The 23,122-nt window shown below is 32.8% G+C and overlaps 1 protein-coding gene across 1 annotated transcript in view; it reads right to left on the bottom strand.

Moving 5' to 3' along the window:
• The window catches only part of LOC150098216 (uncharacterized), a 151,826-nt gene that overhangs the window by 115,846 nt on the left and 12,858 nt on the right, over positions 1-23,122 (bottom strand). The gene's annotated exons all lie outside the window — the stretch shown is intronic.

Here is a 23,122-nt window from a genome sequence, read left to right as displayed (position 1 = left end):
CACTGTCAAGTGGACGTAGCATGAATTTATTTTTCCTATAGTTACTAAGGGTATTATAAAGGGAGGTTACATGTCGAAACATTTGCCAAAATTTACTTTTGTATATGATATTATCTAATTTCTCCATCATGATACAATTAAGGTTACCCTATCCATGTTAGTTCGATAACATATAAACACAGGTACCGTGGTTGAGATAATCCGAGCTCGTTTCGAGACCAAACACAATACTTTTCAAACCATTTCAATTTATCCGTAAGCATGGTGATGGTCTCACACTGGGCGATAAAAATCCTATAAAAATCTAAAGACTTTCGCTGACATCGCTGCTACAATGGGATTGGAACCTAGAGGCTGTTAGTTGGTTGTGAAGTGAAAATGTAAACCACTCAGCCAACCAAGTCAGCTATGGAGGGAGAGGAGTTAATCATAGGTGGGAAAAAAATGGACTTTTATTTATTTTTGGAATTAATAAGAACATATAAAGGATTAATTTATTGAGTGTTTCCCAGATAAAGTTGACAGCTTTTAATAATTATCAGCTAGCGTGTTTGTCTCATATTTGCTGAATTTGTCTAAGAACAGCTGATTAATGCGTCATCCTTAAAGTCAACAGCATAGCGCATAGATTGAGTACCGTTGAACTTCTGCTTAACTTTTGATACTCATTTAAATATATTTGGTAACCTAAGATAATGGCGTTTTAATTAGTAATTGGCTCTAAATTTGTACTTTGTTATTTTTGTGACTCTAGGTTTCACTGCCTTAATTGTCAATTAAGATGCATATTCACTTAACTTTAATACTACTTAATGTGGATTTACGAATCTATTCTTCTTTTGGTCAGACAGCTAATTAGCAAAATCTGATAAATTACATTATCAGTTTTTGCTAAAGCTAAACAAAGAAGAATCTTTGCTCATATCAGCATTCGTGACATCGCATAATTTTAGGAATATTTGTATAATATTGTATATAAGGAACTTAAAACTCAAAATGCGGAACTAGAAAGAGCAAATTTAGTGCTGCGTGGTGAATTTAAACTAATTCGTGAAACACCAGATGAATCAATAGGAATTCAAACCTGGAAATGCTGGTGTTCACCATATGAGCGGCGTGAAAATATATCATGAAATAGTAAAGAAATTTTCATATAAAAGTAAGGTTAACTTTAATGGGCAAGAAAAGGCAAAGCATATATTTATAAAAATAAAATCTAAGACAATTACAGATAAATAGTTGGAAGGACATAAGAACATCATTTATGATAAATTAAGCACTACTGATATACCATCAGTTCAAATATAGCAAAATACTTATTTAAGTTAAGGGATAAATAAGTTCATGTCGCCAAATTGAAGCCTTTGGCTGTTCATTATAATTAGTAATTTATAAATAGCAAAATACATTTAAATGGATACCATAAATATCTCTAGGTCAGAGCGAACAAACTCAGAACAGAATTTGTTCTTACAACAAACAATACTGCCTAATGAGAAAAACAACGGTAATGATATTTTTCATAAATGTACAGTGGGTCATAATTTAGTAGAGTTAAAAAAGCTTATTTTTAGACACTAGATACTTTGAAAATACCACATAAATATGAGAACTATTCAAGATAAAACAGAGCATACAGAATTATTTCTAGACAATTTGAATTATCAGCTGGAGGAATATTAACAGAAATGAGTTAAAGATGAGGTTAATTTGTATACCATACAGGAAATTCAAAAAATAAAGATATCAGTGTAGAGATCTGTAATTATGTAGAGATCTAGAGGAGAAGTCGTCTTTATTCGAAATGAAAATATCGACTTATATTTTGGCTATCTATAAGTCACATGGTTACAGTCAAGCTTTATACAAGAACTTGAGGATAAATTACCTGAGAACAAAGTCAGTTTTCTCATAAATGGAGGACGGCGATATGAATATAGATTTGCTAAAGAATAGCGATTCCTCTCAAAAGCATATACATTTACTAGCTAGCATGGCCACGAAAAATATATTAATAATATCTCTACGAAGGAATTTAATGGTAGTGTATCGTACTTAGATCATGCATTTGCTAAACCTTTAAAAGGAAACAAAATTCTAGAAACATTTCTTCGTCAACCTCTAGCGACTCGGAACTGCAAGTGGACAAAGACAGTACAACAGCAAACATCCTTTGCTCAACAAATAACTATAGCACTGAAACATAAAGCACTGTCTCTTGGAAGTGAAAATGATGAAAACGAATACTGATATCTCGTACCAAAAATTTATTGAAATATTAAGCAATAAAGATTCATGAAATCAACGAAAGTAATCCCAGAATCACACAAGGAGATAAGACAATATAAAAAATAGACTATATAAGAAGTTTAAAAAAGTATCCATTTAATCAATATATGAACACAGCTTTAAATATTATAGAAATCTAATACACTATAATCAAGCGAAAATTAAAAAAAAAAAAAAAAAACGAATACTACAGAACTGGTTTCGATTTGTTACTTTTAAAAAGTCTCAAAAACTAAATATGCAGTTTTTAACTTGCGTAATTCAATATGGCAAACGATTTATTCGTGCAATTATTCTTGCATAGTTGGAATTGTAGAGCAAATCCAATTTGCAGTTGTATGGAAATAGAAATATCAATGTAGTGTAATAATATTTGGGATTAAAACTTGATTGTAATTTAAGTTAGAAACCATACATCGCTGATGCCATCAACAGAGTACGTGTTATGTTAAGCAGTCTTTGCTATCTAAATATTTCCCAACTTAAAAATGTTAAGCATCTTATATTCTGCATTAAATCAACGTACACTACAGTATGGAAATAATCTATCCTACTACATTAAAATCTGTAGTTTCGAGTTAGAGAATTCAGGTCTTAATTAGAAACACATAAGGATATTGCAATGTGCAATTAATATACCATACTAAACATATTACCTCTTAGATATTTATAAGTTTATAGGCTACAAATGTTCCTAAAAACAATAATGAATATGTAAATATTAAATTGTATTCTTTAGTATACAATAAGGGAAACATGGTTCCCAAAGCACATTAAAGAAGCAACGCATAAACACTATACTTACTTAGCTCCAAAAATATTCAAAACCCTGTCTTTATCAATAAGAAATGAATCATTTCAAACAAATACAACAGTATGATCAAGGAATATTTATTCCATACGGAAATTAGGAAAATCTCTTCAAATAATTGTATAAATTATTTGCTTAAGAGTACTGATTTCAAGCAAATTAGTTGTGTTTTATGTGTAAAATTTAAATAGTATTACTACTCTTTCTTTCAAAATTAAATTAGTTCTATATAGCGTGCAATTTTTTTTCATTTCATTTCTTTGTATTGCGTGTGCGTGTAATAAGAATGTTGTATTATATAGCTATCTTGTAAATTTATCCGTTTATAACCCGGCTGAGTTGTTATTTTTACGTTACACCTATGATTTTCCAAAATTCTATATTATAATATAAAATTTAGAATAAAATAATTTCTTAATTTTTATTACTAATCCTTTAGTCAAATGTAATTTAGATGTCAAGCTATTTTTAGCTAGAAACATTTAGTTTTCCACGTGCGTTTTTATTGTATGCATCCCTAGAAAATACATAACATTCTCTAATTATCATTAGACAATGTTATGTATTTTCTCGAAGACTTCCTAGGAATTTTATAAATCAGTTTATTGTTGATTAATACTTTCTGAAGACTGTTGCCTCTCATACATGAAACTGTACAGATTTTATGACTAAAATTTCTTTAACATTTAAGGGACAGTTTAAAAACTTTTTTTTTTTCAGAAGGATATAAAAATATCGTACCAATATATCATTTATATTTTCACTCTTTCAAATACTGAAATCTGAAAGTAAATAATGAGAATACGTCTTAGTATTTTAAGTTATCCTTCATAAAGCGCGAAGTCAACAAAAAAACCCGCTTTCTTTATTAGACCAAGTCACCTTACTGTATTAGAATGTTTGATGTTAATACAGAGATGAAGGGACGAAACCAACCTGCTTTAAAACAACTCGTAATTAATTAAATACAAGAATATACAACTAACACGCACACTATGCAAGCCAGAGCAACCGAACTGAGGCAATATTTATAGCCGAGTTTGTTCAGCGAAGCTTCTCACTTCCTGAATAAACAACACGGCTCGAATCGTTACAATCCTTTACTGTGTGTTTTAATTTCTGTGCGTGCACTGTAGCGTTTCACAAAGGAGAAAGTAATTAACTACGACATATTAACACCACCCTAGACTGAAACTAACTTACTGCTCTTCGGGATGAGAGCACCGAGATGAAGAGAACGGTTTACTTTAATTGCCCATTAAATGAACTCGGATATTCGAGGTGGGAAACAGAAGGTGTCGTGCCAAAGAAAGAACGCTTGTCAACATACAATAAACTACAAAACAGTATTCAAGAACTAACACTGTCTGCAACGCAGCAAGCTACCTACTTCATAAGTTAAGAAAGGTATATGTTTATGTATGAAATTATATATACGCAGTTTGGACTCTAATAGTATTATCTGAATTCATAGTCCACACTTCAAAATTTGATTTTGAATAATAAAAATGCTAAAAAATACCCTTAAAGCATGGCAAAAGGTTACAGGCAAAGAGCAAAAGATTCTAAAACTACCTTATTTTTGAAACATGCTTAGTAGACTTGGCCAGTTCCATTATAAAAGTTTTGTGTGTGTATGTGTGTGTGTGTGTGTGGATCGCGTAATTCAACTCAATTCAATTCACAGCCCAAAGATATTTTGCAAAATAAGAAAATTTAAATGTTGTATGTAAATCAGTAAGCAGAAGGAAAAAGAAAAAATCTTGTTCAAATTGTTGAACTTGAAAGTTTTTCGATTGAAATATGAGAAGAATAAAGGCACAAGAACAAGGGCTTGCAGGTACAATACCTAAATAACTTAACACAATTTAGTTATTAGCAAGAAAAGAAGTTAAACTTGAATTTCTCAACGACTTCAACTGAAAATTAAAATTATCTAAGAGCAGTGATTTGTTCTATTAACTAGCAATTTCTTTCTTTCTCTCTCTCTCTCTCTCACACACACACACACAATATAAACTTAAAATTGTTCTTCCGTAACTTATTCGGCTTTGATAAAGTATATTATTCAATTTGGTAAAGTTATGGTATTAATCGAGTAATAAATATAAAGAAAACTTCAAAGTATTTGAAATGTTATACCTTTCAATTTATAACATGAAAAAATGTCAGCATTATTTTATTAAAATCTTCAGTTCCGAATGTTGATTACATATGTTTGGATAAATCCCAATATTCTAAACAGAGTGCATGTCAGTATATCGTGCTCTGTCCAATCAAACTATGACGTGGAGAGGGGCGGGTTAAAGTGTTTTTCATTTAAGGATATATCTAGCTCTTTTTCATTGAACTACGTTTACAGACTAAATGCAGACCATAGCTGCTTTACTATTTTAAAGAAGTTATTCAAATAGATGACCTGACTTCAAACATCCATGAATTTAATTTCAAATTCCTAGTGCGAACTGATATTAAAATGCAGTCATCCAATGAATTTTTCATCAGTTTCATCATGTAAATATTTATATTGTTAATCCAAAGCTATTCACTGATATAAATGTTAGGCCCAGCATGAATAGCACATTTCTGAATGATAAACATATTTCGGCCATTATATGTGGTTCGCCAGACCACAACAACACACAATAAACGCATTAATAAATAAATAAAAATATAGATGACTTACTGAAATATTTTTTTTTCCTATAAGATTTCTCAGACTAAATTTAATGTGCATTTATGCACTTTAGAGGGGAAATAAGTGATCAATAAAATGCATTTTTTAAAATATATGACATATGCACCAAATAGCGTCATGCTGTGTCACAGTTCAGACTAAATTTAATAGAGGGGAAATAAGTGATCAATAAAATGAAATTTTTTTAAATATATGATATATGCACCAAAGAGCGTCATGCTGTGTCACAGTTCCGGTCATTTAAATTATCAGGAAATATCATGGGAAAAAAGAGCACATTCTTTATTAATAATAAATCTTCAAACAAAATCTCAGATTTTATAAGGATAACTACAGAATTCCGGAATTATTTGAATAATCTGAAGTATAAATACTAACTCTGAAGGTAAGCGCATCTGCCAACAGTGCTGAATTGTCATTATCCACTAAGTACAAATGCAAATCTATAATCCTTTATAAATGTCTTAACATAAGTAGACAGAAGTAAATGACATGAATATAATCGACGATTTCGAGAATGCGACGGTGAAACTGTAAGAATTACAGGATGTAGCAAATATGAATGAAATTTCGTTAACACTGACATGGGCTTTCATTTCATCCCTTATCGTGATGGATAAGCGAACAAATAATAAAACAATATTTTATCATTCTGAGGCCTCAATAATACCGATTAATGTCAAAGTGACTATTATATATATATATATATAACAGCTGAAAATTCAAATTCAATGAAATGTTCCTCATTGTAAATAACAGTTAAGTAGAGGTAGGAAACGACTAATGCAAAAGCAATCTGAAGTATTTCATTATAAAGCACTTAAACTTGAAATTGAACTGGAAGTAACCAGTTCAATTTCGAATTTCAACACCGGTCTGTGAAATACATTTCGAAGAAAATTCCACTAACTTAAATTTTTAAACCTTTCAAGAAGTCAGGTACTTAGAGGAGATATACCGGTGTGTGTGTGTGTGTGTGTGTGTGTGTGTGTGTGTATATATATATATATATATATATATATATGGATTACACAATCAACAAGGTTGAAATGAAACTGGTTCATGGAAAACATAACAGGACAGAGCAACAGAGGGTCTGAAAGGCACCACCGATGCCTAAATGTCCTGTGGGAGATGTCCGCAAGTAATTCCGGAAAGGTCAAGTAGTGTCTCTTTCTCCAGCCTTTCTGAAATACCTTCAAGTACCAGCCATCAGGGAAAACACTGCAAATGTATGGTACCCGAGGGAGTTTAACGGAAAAGTAGTCGATCCAAGCAAGGTAAAAGGTAAATACTGGAGTCTGCTATTCGGTAGTCGTGACCGGAAGGGTCGAACCTCTCGAGACTACGAGAACATGAATGACGGACAAATGGACTGCATCAACACACTACAACCAACAAGCACTGGGTGCGCATGCACGAAGAAAGAGCTTATCGCCTTTTATTAGGAAAGAAGGTCAGAAGCCACAGTGGGACTGAAGGTCCTGCATAAACATTTAGACCAGAATTCGCTTTTAAGGATGAGCATCGTCTGAGTGCCTGCCTCTTTTCCTCGCGATTTCTGTCCAAGGAATACTTCATTTTTTTCCCCTTATTTTCAAGAGAAAGAATTTATTTAGAAAGTTTCTAGGCAGAATAGAAGAATAAGAATGCAGAGTACCTGTTTGATGACAACATTTGGAGGAAAGTCGGTTCACTGATCCGAGACGAACAAGATTGGGTGTGCAGAAAGCAAGCGACCTTTAATTACGTAGACGGAGGAATTTGATAAAAGGTTGATTGTCACTGAAGTAATTGTTCAACCGTACAGCCAGAGATTTAAAACTAGATGAGATTCCTCTCCTTGGAGAATTCACTCTCGTGTGTTATTTTCATGCCATCATCCGAGTCTCAAACGCAAATAAGTATACAAACGAGAGAGAGAGATCGAGAGCGAGACCTGCAGTTAATGTGCGGTTGCTTTTGCATTTTCAGTGAAGAGGTGTTAGTTTATCCGACTACAAGAATGTGTTGAGTTCCAGGAATGCATCCGCACTTCCAATTTTAATTAATTAGACGCTTTAAAACTCAACTTAAAAACTTCACAATATATAAATAAGTAATTGTGCTGGTGTCATAAAATTCAATGCTATACAAATAGTGATTACAATCAACGTACACTCTACATTCTTGGCTGTTTGATTTATATCTGCAGAAACACAATACTTCGAATAAATTGCTTTATTTTTCTACTGAGCTTCAACTGATTAAACGGACGTGGTAGATACTTTTAACGGATTTCATTTTAACAACATTTATTTTAATTTTAAAAATAACTTACATTCAAAATAGTATTTGAATTTTTGCAAGTAGCCATCTGTTAAAAGCAAATACTAAGTAGGACTTAATTCGATGTGGACACATTACGTAAACCTTAGTATCAGAATACTAAACATGGTAAGTCCAGTCCTTCAAAACTATATAAAGAGAGTATATAAATTTCTCGTGTGGAATTAAAGCGCGTAGTACTTAAACAAAATTAATGCAGAATTTCAGTAAAACAGTTCTCAAGGTTCAATCTGTGCACTCAATTCAAGTCTAACGAGACCACAAAATAAATGAGTTGACTGACAGATTCGTGATCTCACATAAAAAATAAAATAAAAAAGTTTAATATCGTTAATACTGCCGTACGCCTAAAATGTTAATGAACTAGAGATGATCTATTAGATTCTGATTGAAATATCTATTAATAAAGTTTTATTAATTTTCTTGTCTACCTATTTCAGTAATTGCACCGTTAATACAGTCATGGTTATACCAACGCAACTACAGCGCATATACGGTTTTACTTGGAGATAGTGTTGCAAAAATAAAATTTTCTAAATCCCCTTTCTATGTACGTGTGAGATCCGAACTTTTTCAAAACTAATCTGCTTGCACTCAAAATGTCTAATGAATTTTCATCTCAACTGCAAATTTCGCTGACGAAACATGAAACTTAATTATGTGGCATATATCGTAGACGTTGAAAAAGGCTAAATAACTAATGCACTTCAGTAAAACTCTGTAATAAACATGTCACACTTATCTCACTTCCTCAAAAAATACCTGGATAATAGAAATCCACAAGTTAAAATACCTAAAATATTAGTGACATGAATAATGGACTCAGAAAAGGAGTAGAAAAAACGTAGTACTCGGCAAACTGACTTCATGGAATTTGGTAGCCATATTTCTTTTGTTAAATTCGAATTTCATTTACCTAACAATGATTGCTGTTAAGCTAACTAAAAAAAAAAAAACATGCATAATACAGCACTATTTTTAAGTAAATTGTTTGCGTATATTAATTTGAATTTTCATAATGCTCTTTTTGTTATACGATGATATTACAAAAAAAAAAAAAAAAAAAAGAGCAACAAGTACAGACACAGTCTGGTGAATAAGATCTCCTCTGTCTAATGAACAAGCTGTATATTCGAATCCTGGTATAATATAATACGAATGTTCGTGAATGCCTGTAAAATATGATTTTTCTACAGACTGGTGTAAAGAATGCCCCTGCTTAATGGAGGACTGAAGGCCACGTTTAGTCTCTACGAGAAGACGTTCTGATCATCTAACTCTTAGTGAAATAGTTGTGATGATGTTCTGCAGGTCTGTTACCGTTCAGTGAGATCAATATTTAAATATATATATATATATATATATGAAGAACTTTAATCCGAGAGAAACACATATATATGACACTGGTCGGCTAGTATGTGTATATATCACTATTTCAACATTGCTTCCAAATACGTTTATGCATTTGTCTTATAGATACATCAAGCATCTATCTCTGCTTACATGAAACTGATGTCGAGGGTCTCTAACTACGAAATAGCAAGCTTCTTATCACACTTGGTTGCAAATCGCTGTCAGCCAGGTGCGGGACCAGGACCGTGGTGATCCACGGTCCTGGTCCCGCACCGTGGTAATCCACGATCTGTTAGCTGTATCAGTATAACAATTTGTGTGATGATTTCAAAGTCTGGCGGCATTATTGCTCTCAGCATTCTCAAGATGAAACGAATTCACTGTTTGCGATGAACTAGCGAGTTATTACAGTAGCATTTAGCATTAACACTGTCACTCCGATTAAGAAACTAAACAAGCTCATCCTTAAGATGTCATGATGTTATATGTTAATTGAGTTTATTTCATATAAATTTTTTCAGGGAAAATTTCGATAACTGTACACTTCTGTGTGTGTTGCAATATGACCGTCTAGCTTGATACACTTGAAAACATAAATGGTACCAAGCATCATAAAACAGTATATAATTTGTAATGCAGAGCTTTCATCATTAACTTAATTAATCGGAAACGCGTGCCTATTTTAAAATGCACATTATACCCGAACACGGTAACACTTGTGAGACAAAGCAACGTTTCACAGAACCTATAAAAGAATAAAAAAAGGCGCCTCGATGATAGGTATTCGCCCCTGTAAATCAGGCTTCACAGTGCGTTTCCGAAATATTACAGTATGTGTCTCGTGGGAACACAGCTGCAGCGCATCTGAGTGAACGAGAAAGTTGAGTAAGGTAACCAATGGAAAACAATGGATGAAAACAAGCGCTACCAGACCTTCAGACTCATCGCCTCTGGCGTGCAACCGCCCATAAAAAGTCTTAACGACATGCATTTTTCTCTGTTGTGATGGAATATTAATGAGTTAGCGTACACCAGGCAGACAAAGCTAGAAGGAATACGCAGGTACATGTAAGTGTCCACCTTATACTCTAATGTCAGCCTACATGCACTTTTGCAATAATATAGGGAAGAGGGGGAGGGGAGAAGCTTAACCCAGCCACAACAAAGAGCTTCTTTAAATGCACAACGGCGCTATAAATTAAACTTAGTGCGCCCATTTCAACCGACGTTTATGACGTCGTTGAAATATAAGAAATATATACACTTGGCAAGTGAACAACTCCCGTGACCGAGGGAGAAATTTTCATTTTTTATCCAGTTCGACTTGATGTGGGAAGAGAGAAGAGATAAAAACAGCGCTCGAAGAAACCCACTGTAGGAAGGTGAAAAATGGGTAAAATGTCCAACATTAGACTACTGTTAGGAAAATACTTGTCAGCCTTTTAAGATGCGTGTTCTCCCCTCTTCCCCTCGTAACAGTTAAGAAATACAGACACTCAACTAAATAAATCTAAGCAATTCTACGTTACTTAAAAGCCTCCTTCGCTACGTTAATTGAGATAGAGAACAGCATTTAACATTTATGCTAAAATGGGAAAAGCAAATCGCCTGCTTAATTTATGGACGACAAATGGATACTGTTCTATAAAAGAAAGAAAAAAAATTAAGTAAATTATTTTAGCAACAACACTGGAAAATTCTAGTGTCAGAGTAGAAAAGAAAAAATTCGACAATGAATATGTAATAAACTCAATAAAGATAAGACTTTTAGCATGGAAATACTACCCAACAATGTTTATAAGCCTACTTGCACTACTGATGTAATAGAGATTTACAGTCCTGACTCTTGCAGACCAAACTTTTCAAGTTACTACAATAATCAAGGTGGTGGTGGTGGTGGTGGTGGTTGAAAATCAGATAATGCAAATCATCTGCAATCTGTTACATCATGGTTTCGAACTAAAGTGTATTTTAAACATATTCTGCCTTCCTGGAAACGCAGCTGGTAACAACTCCTCCCATATATAGTTATTGAAAGGCAATTTAGATAAACCACACCCACTAGGTTTCTTTGCCTAGATTCGTTTTGCTGCTTATCATGAGTGGGAGTGATTAAAAATTCTTCGATTGAGTGTATTAGGTAACCTGAAATATTCTTTAAATTATCGTTTCGAAAAAACGAAAAGGAATTCGTTAACGTATATGTATTTTTAACTTTTAAATAAGCGTAAAATAAAAATATGGTTAAAAACGTATTTTTTGAATGACTTGAAAGCTATGTTAAAATGAAATAAAGATAAGACTATTTTTTATGGAAATACCACTCATGAATATTTATTAGCCTACTTTCACTACTTTTAATAGAATAATGCTATTCTGAGCTCGCGATGTAGCTTTACCGAGTAGCAATAAGTACCTGTTTACCTACTGTTACGAAGGCCTCTCCCAAATTTCTCTATTCCTGGGATGTTCTGTGCCATGCAGTTCCAGTTATCTCTTTAATGTTATCCTTCCAATGTTTCTTTGGTCTTCCTAACTCTCTTTCGATATCAGAAGGTACACATTCCGATATCTTTGCCGATTTTTGAATGATACTTCTTGCAATGTCTTACTCATCGCCACTTATAATTCTGTTATAATGGATCTCTCCTTGATCTGAGCTCAAATTCAAACATCACGCTAACTATCTGTCTTGAATGGTAATATTATACAATGATCTTTCCATTTACTATGGGTAGTCGTCAACTTGTTAGTCAATTGTTTTGGTGAATGTCTGTGTCTCACTTTCACATGCCATGATCGGAAGTATACAATCGAATATTTTTTTTTTCTAAGGAAGTCTGGATGTTTTTCAATCCTTCCCCGTTTGAATGTTTCACGATGTTTTCTAAAGAAGTCATTTGAATAATTTAACTTTGTGGATTCTAGGTATAAGTTCTCACAGTCTTTCTTTTCTGTAATCTTTTGTATAAACATAAGAAGGTAACTATATTAATGGTAGTTTTCAGTTACGCATTTATTATAGATTTTGTTCTTTGTTTAATATATTTATTTTATTTTTTTCATTCAATTCATTGATCATTTCTTGAATTTCTGCTCAGTTGCTTAAAAAACGCAGGCATCAGGCAATGATAGGTGAGTTAATTATTTTCCATTTACTATAATTTCTCTTTTTTTTTATCCTAGAGTTTTAAATATTTCTTCTAGGGCCGCCATGATGATATGTTATCACCTTCTTAACTTTCGTTTTGTATTGAATTTGCTTTTTATACAGGCACTGCATTTATGCGCGTGCGAATGTGTGAGGCATATCAATAAGTTTATTTATTTTTTATTTTAAATTATCCTAAATCTTTTGATTTTCTAAAATGCCTAACGTTGAGACTGAATCAAACACTCTTCAAAATCAATAAAGGATAGATCTAAGGGTTTCTGATATGACATTTGTCGTATTAAACAGATATGATCAATAGTACTGCATTTTTTTCTGAAGCCTGCTTGTTTTAAATGGCAAAAATCTAATTTTTATTGTTATTGGTAAACTAATTTATATTAATTTAAACTTTAAGTCGAAAAGACAGATTGCCATCAAAACTCATTAAGCAGTGAATCAATGTTTTAATACTATTGAAGATATGTAAATATCCTATATATGTTAAGAAACCTGGTCAATTTGTTGTTGTTGTTGTGTGTGTGAAAAATAATCGTTTATTAAATTGTTGAATGTCAGCAACCGAGTCTTTTCTGAATCACACCTCAATGCCATATTTCAGAAAAAACAGAGTAGACCTCCTTATAAATAAATCAGGATACGGATTTTGTGTTCCTACCACTTTGCTATTTGCTTACTACTGTGGGGATGTGCGACCCTACAAGGTCGGTAACAGTGTGGGCCCGCGCGCGCACGAGATGCAATTCAATGCATTTAAGATAGGAGTTAAGTGACCGAGTGCAGTACAATAAGCTGGGCAATAGTGCCACTGTTACACACTTCTTCACTTCTGCGATGCACACGTACAATAATGTCTTGAGTGTAATGAAGATGTACAACTAGAAAACATCCACAACCAACGGCAGTTATATGAGGAGAGACTGTTTCACGTGAGAGGATATGGAGGATAACAAGAATTGTACAATTTAAAAATACCAATCGCTAACAAGCAAGTGGCAGTGAAACACTTCAGATAGAAAACATAAGAACTGCAACAACTTTTTCTTTTATATTTTTCTTAATGGGCCCATAGCACCGAGTTCTCCTAAAGCCTAGGACTGATAAGATGTCCTAAGTGTATTTTACAATAAAAAAAGTTTTTGTTCAGATTTTTACCTCGCTCTACTTTTAATATCCATACTGACAAGAGTAATGCAAATTAATGCGTAATGAGAGGGAGGGGAATGCCCAAAGATGATAAGTTACCCTTGAGCGTAGATAATTTTAATCATTATTCGGTAAACGAAATATGGGCAGCGTTTTGATAGTAACGTATCATTTATACAGTTTTTGCAAATGTACGTTATGTGGAATAACAAGATAATTTTTTTTCTCTCATTGAAGATTTTCCTTATTGTTTCATGCTAAATATTAGTTTTCATTATTTTAGTTTTTAATAATTAGGAATTTAACTTTTAAATTAAACATATAATACACGTGATATCATGTGATGATATCAAAAATGTTCATTATTATATACACTCACATACACTAAACTAAGTTATTACTTTCCATTTGACAGTTATAAATCATTATTAATTATATTAATTGAATAAATTAATACAAGCATGCAGAGGAATTTTGCAATTAATTTGCATTAATGCAAATTAGTAAAACGACAACATCGTCAAGTGAAAGAAAATGCAATAGTATGTCATAATATTTACGTTACTGTAGTGTAAAATAGAACTACTAGTGACAAAAGTATATACAATCAAGTGACGTTTAGCATAGCCAGACTTATTCTGAACTAAACGAAAACTTCAAGTGCACAATTTACAAGTTACCTTTCCTGTTGACAAATTTCCCAAGTTTGTACTATCAGCGGATTAAAATGCATACACTAGTAACATTAAGTTTTCAGTGGAATGTATCACGACGTACGAAATAATGCATTAATTTAGTGGACACTAACACAAAGCATCAGCATTGAAAATGAATTCATGTTCAGCACAAAATCTGTTTAGGACTATTTATATAGACGTAATATTAAACATGCAAGCCACGCAATGTTTTCCTAAATGTATTAAATTGGCGAGGAAACGGCGTTGCGTGTCTAGCGTGTTCGGGAAACAAGCGTTTGGAGAGATATGCGTGACTGACATTGTTAGGAAGCATTAAGTATGACATATGCTTGATTAGCTACACGAATTTCTTTCTATTTACTGATAAATATTCCAATTACTATCACTCATTACCTCCTACTGCTGATTAGATAAAATATTCTTAATTTAACCTTTGGCTAGTTAATAAGCATGAAAATATTCCAGGAAAATAATGCGACTTACCAGCGATCGGCTAAACTTAGAAGTCTCTCCATTACTTGCTAACACTATAAAGGCCTGCCATCCGATTACGTGTATATTTCTCTGTTAAATAATCATATACATAAATTAAATGGCCTAGAAACTGCTACTGTTTGCCGGAATAGAAGCGGCAGTTTCAATCTGTATAAATAACTTCAAATTGTTATTTTTCACTCTTTTGCTATTTCGGACAATGCGTATGGCTAAACAACCACCGGTCGTCTAGAATAAAAGTTACTTTGAAGGAGTGGTTAGTTAATTGGTGGGAAAAGGCACTTTCACGGTGTACCTCTCAAGTCATACCGATGAGAGAGATAGAACAGCGATTATAATGTACAAAAACACCATTAATGGAAAATTGACTACCATTTTAAAATACTGTGAAATATCCATCAAAAAGTCATACAGCCGTTTTCTTAAGTATGTAAATGGACGTCTCAGGAGCCATTAAGTTTGTTTTGCTAACTGCCTTTCTCGGTGATAAAAACGCAGATGTGCAGTTTATTATAAAACCACCCACATTTTTTAGCGTTTTGTAATGGTTTTAACTGTGCTACGTTATGCATGCATTTCAGCTCAAGATTAGTTTCCTGTTCGCAAGATCGACAAAGAAAAGAAAGAGAGAGAGAGAGAACATTTCTGTGTAACACCCTAGGTAACTGACTAAACACTTGAATGCGAATAAAGTAAGTTTTACGAGAGCTTTTCTGAAAAAGCAATTTTTTTTAAAAATATTCTTATGCCGTTAATGTAAACATTGGATTTTTTTTTTTTTTTTTTCATAGGTTGTGGGAAAGTAAGAACAAGTATTGCAGGAGTAGCATATACAGAATTAGTAGGCATTTATTCGCAGATATTACTAAAAGCTTGCCTCGCGTAATTTGAACCATGCCATTATCATATGACTCCGGCTACATATAACTGAGTCTAGTTAGACAAGGCCTATTACAAGATTCTAACCGGAAATATCACATAAAAATACCATTCAGAAATACGGAGAAAGTCAAACGGAGTCAAATCTTCCGCACTTAGAAGACATATGCAAAAAACATACAAAGAACTGGTATTATAAAAATTGAGTGAGCGAAAGAAAACATGTTCTAACAAAATACAGGCAGGTATACTTCCAAAAACAAATAATATAGAAGTCATTGGAATTATATCACATGATATATATTTAAGAATTATATGAAACACTTGAAAGACAAAACGAAATAAATATTATGGCATACATAATATTTGTTTCGTTTTATTATTATTAAATATTATTTATCATTGGACTTACTATTTAAATCACGTGTGAACCTATTTTTAAAAAAATAGAAAAATTAATTAAGCGATAAAAAAAAAACGATTCACGTAGCTTAAATTGTTCCATAGTACTGATGACAACAAAATCATGTGGGAATATGTTTATGTTTAAAATACTTGCATTAGAGACAGACTTTCTCGTACACACACATCAAGCAAGCAAGTCGTGTCTTGCCTACAACTGTATATGTCAAAGCCGGCTAGTGTATCTAGCAATCGAAAGTTCGTCAAAAGCCAGGTATAACAGCCACCAACCTTAACGTTACCGAAAAGTTAATGGAAAAAATCCCAAAGGACGGATAAGGTGACGCAGGAGGAGTTCTGTAAGTAAAACCTTTCTAAATTCAATATTTGCGAAGAGAAACACTTAGCACAAAAGATAAAGAGAATGCACTGAGAACGAAACTGATGCTCAAGCATCAAAGTTTAACTAATCAAATGTATTTCTGCTGTTAGTATGTTTTGAACAAAATAGTATGTGCATAAGTGATTATTAATACAGGTATAAAATTTTGATTTGTGCAAATAAATAAAGGAGCATTAAAATAAATCATGGTGTCTAATTGTGATAGTATATTGTGTATGAAGCGTCTTTTAAAGTTTGATGTAATAAGCGGCTTTTTTTTTCTCCCTACAAGTTTAGCATTGGGTTCAAAGAATTCGTATATCGGGGCCACCTGCACATTTCCACTCAACGAATCAAAACGGGGTATCTAAGAGTCATCTCGTTAACTCAATATAAATGTTTAATATTATTTCCATTTTCAATTTCAATCCCACAAATCATGTATTCAGTTCATTACACAATTGTTTTCAGAGTGATTGCCAGCACATAGGAAAAATTTGAAAACTTTTCAAATTTGAAAATACTGTCATTAAGCTTTCACATACTATCAGTATTAATAGCATCGTATGTGGCTGCAGATAACACATTCTAGACCCCAGGAGGGATTTACACTGCATTACTGTATTTCTGCTTCTGAAGATTCTTTATAAACAAGAAACCACAAGAACGATCGTGGCATGACTGGCACTCTGATCCTATGATTAATTTATTTATTTCTATTTTTCAATGCTTTTTATTCTTTATTCCTACGATAAAACAACAGGCTACAACTGAAATGACTCGTTTGTAATGTAATTCAGACTACCTCTTAGTCAAAGGACTTAAAAGAAAACTTTTAACGCAAAGATAAAAACACGTCACTGTAACATTAAGTAGCATTTTTTGTAGTTTCTTTATACACACACACATCCATGATCAACTTTCAAATGAACTAATATCCTCCTTTCCCCCCTCCTTCCTTCTCCTAGTCGGAAATGTCCGCTATCTTTATGACATTTCGGACTCAACGTTATCTGAGGGGACAATAACATCAGCCATAAAAATATTATAATAATAAACTATAACTAATAATCTTCCTGGTGGTTCATTCCAATTCAAGGTCCAGAGACAGGCCCGATGCAGCCGACCTTTGTGAGCATATTTATTATCTCAACAAATAATAATTTAATAATCAACTCTAAACAGCAGTAAATGTTTTCTCAACCCTAAATCCGTTCACGGCACTTATGGCTCAGTCATAATGTAATAGAGGGGAAGAGGGGTACATGTGATTTCATAACGTGTAATAGGAAGGGAAGGATATAAAATATGTGAAAGAATTTTTTTCTTTCTCTTTTCTAAAATTCAAAATTATTTCTCTTTTTTTTTTTGAGTCTGCATGGAAGCAAATACGAATGGATCTTTCGATGTTGCCCTCAAAAAAAAAAGGCGGGGGGACTTTTAATACGAGTTTAATTCAGTCGCTTTTTCCGATGATATTTTTCTTGTAAAGCAGTGTATTATATCAGATAAACACTAGAATATCACTTCATAAAAAAATAATAAAATAAAATAAATTCAAAACACATTTACAATAAAAAGAAACAATCATACACAATTCACACACTTTTTTGAAATTCAATAAATATAAGAAACATGTCGACGTATTTAGTTTCGTCTATACTGTTTAAATAGCTTAAGAAATTTGCTAAAATCAACCCTGAAAAAAGGAAATGTAAATTAGTGAAAAATGTAAAGAAATTGTAGTAATTATTGTTCATGAGAGAACTGAAGAATGATTCACAAGAATTGAATGCTGCCTTTTCGGTAACAATTTATTCATTAGATGACTACTGGAATATTTAATGGGAAAATTAATACATATGTTAAACTAAACATATTAAATTTAAAAATATTAGAAATTAAAATACTATCAGTATAATAATATCATAGTATATTAAAATAACATTAATCGCTTATTGCCAAACTCGTCTACTTGAAGTCTGTACATCTGTCAAGTAATTTTTGAGAGGTGGAGAATTATAGAACAGTTTACTCACACTTTCTAACCTTCCTTTGGCGTTATGTAATCGCGTTATAGCCCTTATTGAACTAATTTTATAGCCATGAATGAGAGAGAAGAGGTGAATCCCACTTAAGCAACAGCAAAATATGCCACTTAAGAGTTACTATATACATTCAAGAACTATGTGAAGTGATAGATAAGACGACTTACCATAACATTATTTAATCAGGATAAAATAATGCATTTATTAGTAAAATTTATTGCATTTATCCATAAGGCCAGTGAAATTTATTTCATTTATCAAAAAATGCAATAAATTACTTTTTGATCTTCGAGTGTATTATTAATAGTTAAACGGCGCTACAATTAATGAGATGTGTATTATGCCAAAATATTCCCTCGCATTCTTTAAAAATGGGTCGGCAATTTCAGTGTGTTTCAGTTTTCAAAATAAAATAATGAGTTTCCTTTTTAATTTTAGCAATGCACTGTTTTTCATAATTTATTTAACACAGAAACGTTCAACATTTTTTCACATAAAATTACCTCATCGTCGCTGATTGTAAGAATTAAAAGAAATCTACGCTAATATGTCAGCTCTATCTTCGTGTATACTTTTTTTTTTTTTATTTCATCCCAATGAAACAACTGCGTTCTATCGACCAGATCTAAAAGCTTCATCCCGCGCAGACAATATCAGTGTAAATGGCGTCAACCATCTTGCACAAGCACAAAATTTTATAACATTCTGATGTATTTCAAGTATTGTAATGCTGTTAAACTGAGTGTCCCCAACTTGAAATCAAATATTTGTGTAGGTAAGTGTGAGCACTGCCGTGCTACAACTGTTATATATTCTCCTCAGTACCATAGGACTCACTCTGTCATCGCTAAGTCATAAATATTAAAATGGTCTGTCACAGTCACTGACACCTATAGCATGACAGGCACACATTATTGAGATCCAGAGAACTCGCTATCGTCCTAAAACTCTCATGGGATTGTGGGAGAGTGGCAACAAAATCATTTAAATATTACAAAGAATCTGACTCCCAAGTGTTCGTGCAAACATTACAGATTCAAAAAACTCGTTGAAGAAAATGGTGCCGAAATGAATTAGCACAATTTTTTGTTCCGCAATTAATAAAACCGTTCATTAGAAAATCATTAGGCAGAGAAAAGAATGTCTGGCGAAGAAATCGGGATCATTCAGAGAATTAAATGAATAGCGTGAGTTAATAAGATACGGTTTGTCCCAGAAATATAAAATGGAAATTTATGTTTGGGACCATTACGAAAATTGTACTTTTCTGTTCAGATCAATGGTGCTTTAGAGTCGTCTACACATTAAAAGTTATATAAACTTCAAGCACATCATTATAATAAAATTATACTCACATTTCCCCTCCTCCCCACTATTCAAGACAGTCACAGCTATCACCAACAGTAAAATTGCTATCTATTCAACAGAATCCTCTGTAAAGTACGAAGAATTATTGGCCTATGACTTTTTAAATTTTTCTTTAGAAGACAAAGAATTCCATTTATATCCTTCGTATACTTGCGATAACTGCTATTTGCTTTTTTTTTAGATATAATATATGGGAATAACTTCAATACTTCTACAAACCAAGCAGTCCATAATTCTAATTCATTTAGGTGTATTATATTGCATAACGAATATAAAGCATATTACAATGTAGTATGGAATCACATTATTTATCAGCAATAATGTACTAGTAGTACATCTATGCATAATGTTATACTCAAATGTTAATGAATGTTATAAATTTATCCTCTCCACATAATGTAAGCCAGCTGTGTTTTCATATTCACCAACAGTAAGTAGTAATGTCAATTTTCTACGATATTCCACCTGTCTTATTTCATTTCTCTGTACTGAAACATCAAATTATTTCAAAGTTAAGTTCAAGGAGATGATTACACTCAGATCGATTTTTTTTAACATTAAGGTTTACGACGAAGGCAGAACACATAATTTACGAAAAGCGTAGTACATGTGACAGCCTTAAGTTCATTGTACTAAATTAATTCAGATTTGGTTTAAATGCAAACTAATGAAATTCGTGAAGGTTTCACAAGGTCACTGAGGGCAGGCGAATTTACACTTAAGCAAAATGCGCCAGTGTGGTCTATTTGTTTGTCCGGTACCGTCGACAGGGTGTAGCACATAGGCAGCCTGCCTCACGGCGCGGCTTAATAAAGACGTTCGTTCAGCCATATTGCTGTAGGCGCCGTCGCTACGCTAACAATTCCTGTTAGCATAGCAAATGCGGAAAGAAGTTTTTCCAAGCTTAAACTGATTAAAAATTATTTGCGAACAGCAATGACCCAAGAAAGATTGGTTGGTCTAGCAACTATATCGACAGAGGCAGACATAGCTTATAATTTAAATTTAGAAGAGTTTATAAACAGTTTCATTGCGCGATACCCCCGTAGAGCAAACTTTTAATTAATATTATTATGTAATCGTTTTGCATTAATGTTTCTCTTGTAATAAAAACAAAATAGTAATTGGGGATTTTTTTAATATTTTTGTCTTATAATCCATCAGGGGCGATATTTAATTGTTTGCCTCAGGGCGCAATCTACTCTCGAACCTGTGTTTGTCTATTCTAAAACAAATAAATATCAATCAATTAATTAAAAAAAAAACATTCTCTGGAAATTCAATGATTTTTATAATTTTTTGGACACCAATTGCAGATATGCAAGTATCAACTACAAGTTCGAACTAGAAGTGTAAGTTAAAAAGCTCTTGCGTGCTATCTGTCATATCATATTTTCGAGAGTATTTATTTGTGTGGGGGGGGGGGGGGGGAAGTGTTAACTACCTGAAAGTTACGAAAAAACATTATGGACAGACGCAAATGAATTATTTCTAAGATTATTTTGGTTAGCAGGGAACAACAAACTTATAACGAAGAAAAGACTATTAAATGGGATCAATAAATACGATCTAAGAAGCAACGATAGTTCAAAGTTTACATACAATTAAAGTCTGTTCAGGTTGCACTCACTCAATAAGCTTAAATTCAGAAATGTCATTTTGATAAATGTTATTATATAATAAATAAACAGAGAATTAACATTCTCTGAATATTGTGCGCTAAAAAGGAAGATATTCAAACTCTGAATGTTATGTTTTGAAAGCCCTTTTTTGAATAATGCATGAAGGAAGAGCTCAAATACTATCGTCTTTCAATGGTCAATAGAACCGGCAATTTTATGTACCGAACTAAATTCCTCGGGGTCAATAAACGGACAAATATCGACCAACGCATTCAAAAAATTCCTTTGTACATTTCTAAAGAATAATATTTTTGAGAGTGAGAGAAGCTTGTCAAGGTGAATCCATTCAAGTATGCCATACACTTCAATAACCATCGATGTTCGTAAAAAACTGAATTCACTGGCAGTCGATGGGGAGGGGACGGCAAATAACTTATCGTCTAATGCGAAACTACTACTCATTTTCTTGGAGAGTGGAAGTGACATGAAAACAAAATGTTAGGTCTCGCATGGTTCCTAGATTATCTAAGTCTTATAAATCCTAATGGATTATACGTTTACAACCTTTGGCAGATGCAAATATCATTAAAAAAAAAAAAAAACTCAAATTCACCTAGTCGTTCAACCGCACTCACATGCGTTAGAATCAGCAGAACTGTCTCGAAGACATTCATGCTAAGTAAATATTCCCAATAGTTCCAACTGTGTCGAAACCGACTCATTATTTTGAGAAAATTAATTTTCAAAACAGTCAATATGCTTTAATAGATTCTGTAAGTAATATTTTCAGAACAAATAATATGTTACAAATAAAAGCAAGAGTTACTTTCCAAAAAAGGGCACCAAGCTGTTCTTGATTTTTTTTATTACTGATTTATATCGGAATTTTTTTTTTTTTTTTAAATAAAGAACGGTTAAAAATCTTTATGGTTCTATCATTTCAAACTAAATTTGTAATGCAGAAGTTGGGTTAATACCACAACACTTAAATGCAAAGTTAAAAAAATTTGCGTGCAAGACAATTTTGTGAAGCGGGTATTATTATCAAGAGTTCAATCACGCTTCTGTATGAAGTGTATGAACAGAAGATAGAAGTCTGTATATAAATGTATTTGTGATGTGTTTAGATGACCAAAATAAACCAATCTTTCATAAGATGAAGAACAGGACTTAACAAATGTGTATAAATTTTCTCAAACATAAAATAACACTTCAGTCGTATATGGTTGTTGAATAAAGGCACAGCAATAACATTTTTTTCTATTCCTCCCCGACACACACATAGTGTGGCGCGCGCGCGTGTGTGTGTGTGTGTGTGTGTGTGTGTGAGAGAGAGAGAGAGAGAGAGAGAGAGAGAGAGAGAGAGAGAGAGAGAGAGAGAGAGAGAGAGAGAGAGAGAGAGAGAGATAAATAAACTAGATATAGCAAGTT

This window comes from Typopeltis vanoorti, chromosome 16 (assembly GCF_054136105.1).
Source record: "Typopeltis vanoorti isolate ZY-2024b chromosome 16, IOZ_Tvanoo_1.0, whole genome shotgun sequence".
In the NCBI taxonomy this organism is placed as follows: Eukaryota; Metazoa; Arthropoda; class Arachnida; order Uropygi; family Thelyphonidae; genus Typopeltis; species Typopeltis vanoorti.
This window is presented reverse-complemented; position numbering and strand designations above follow the sequence as displayed.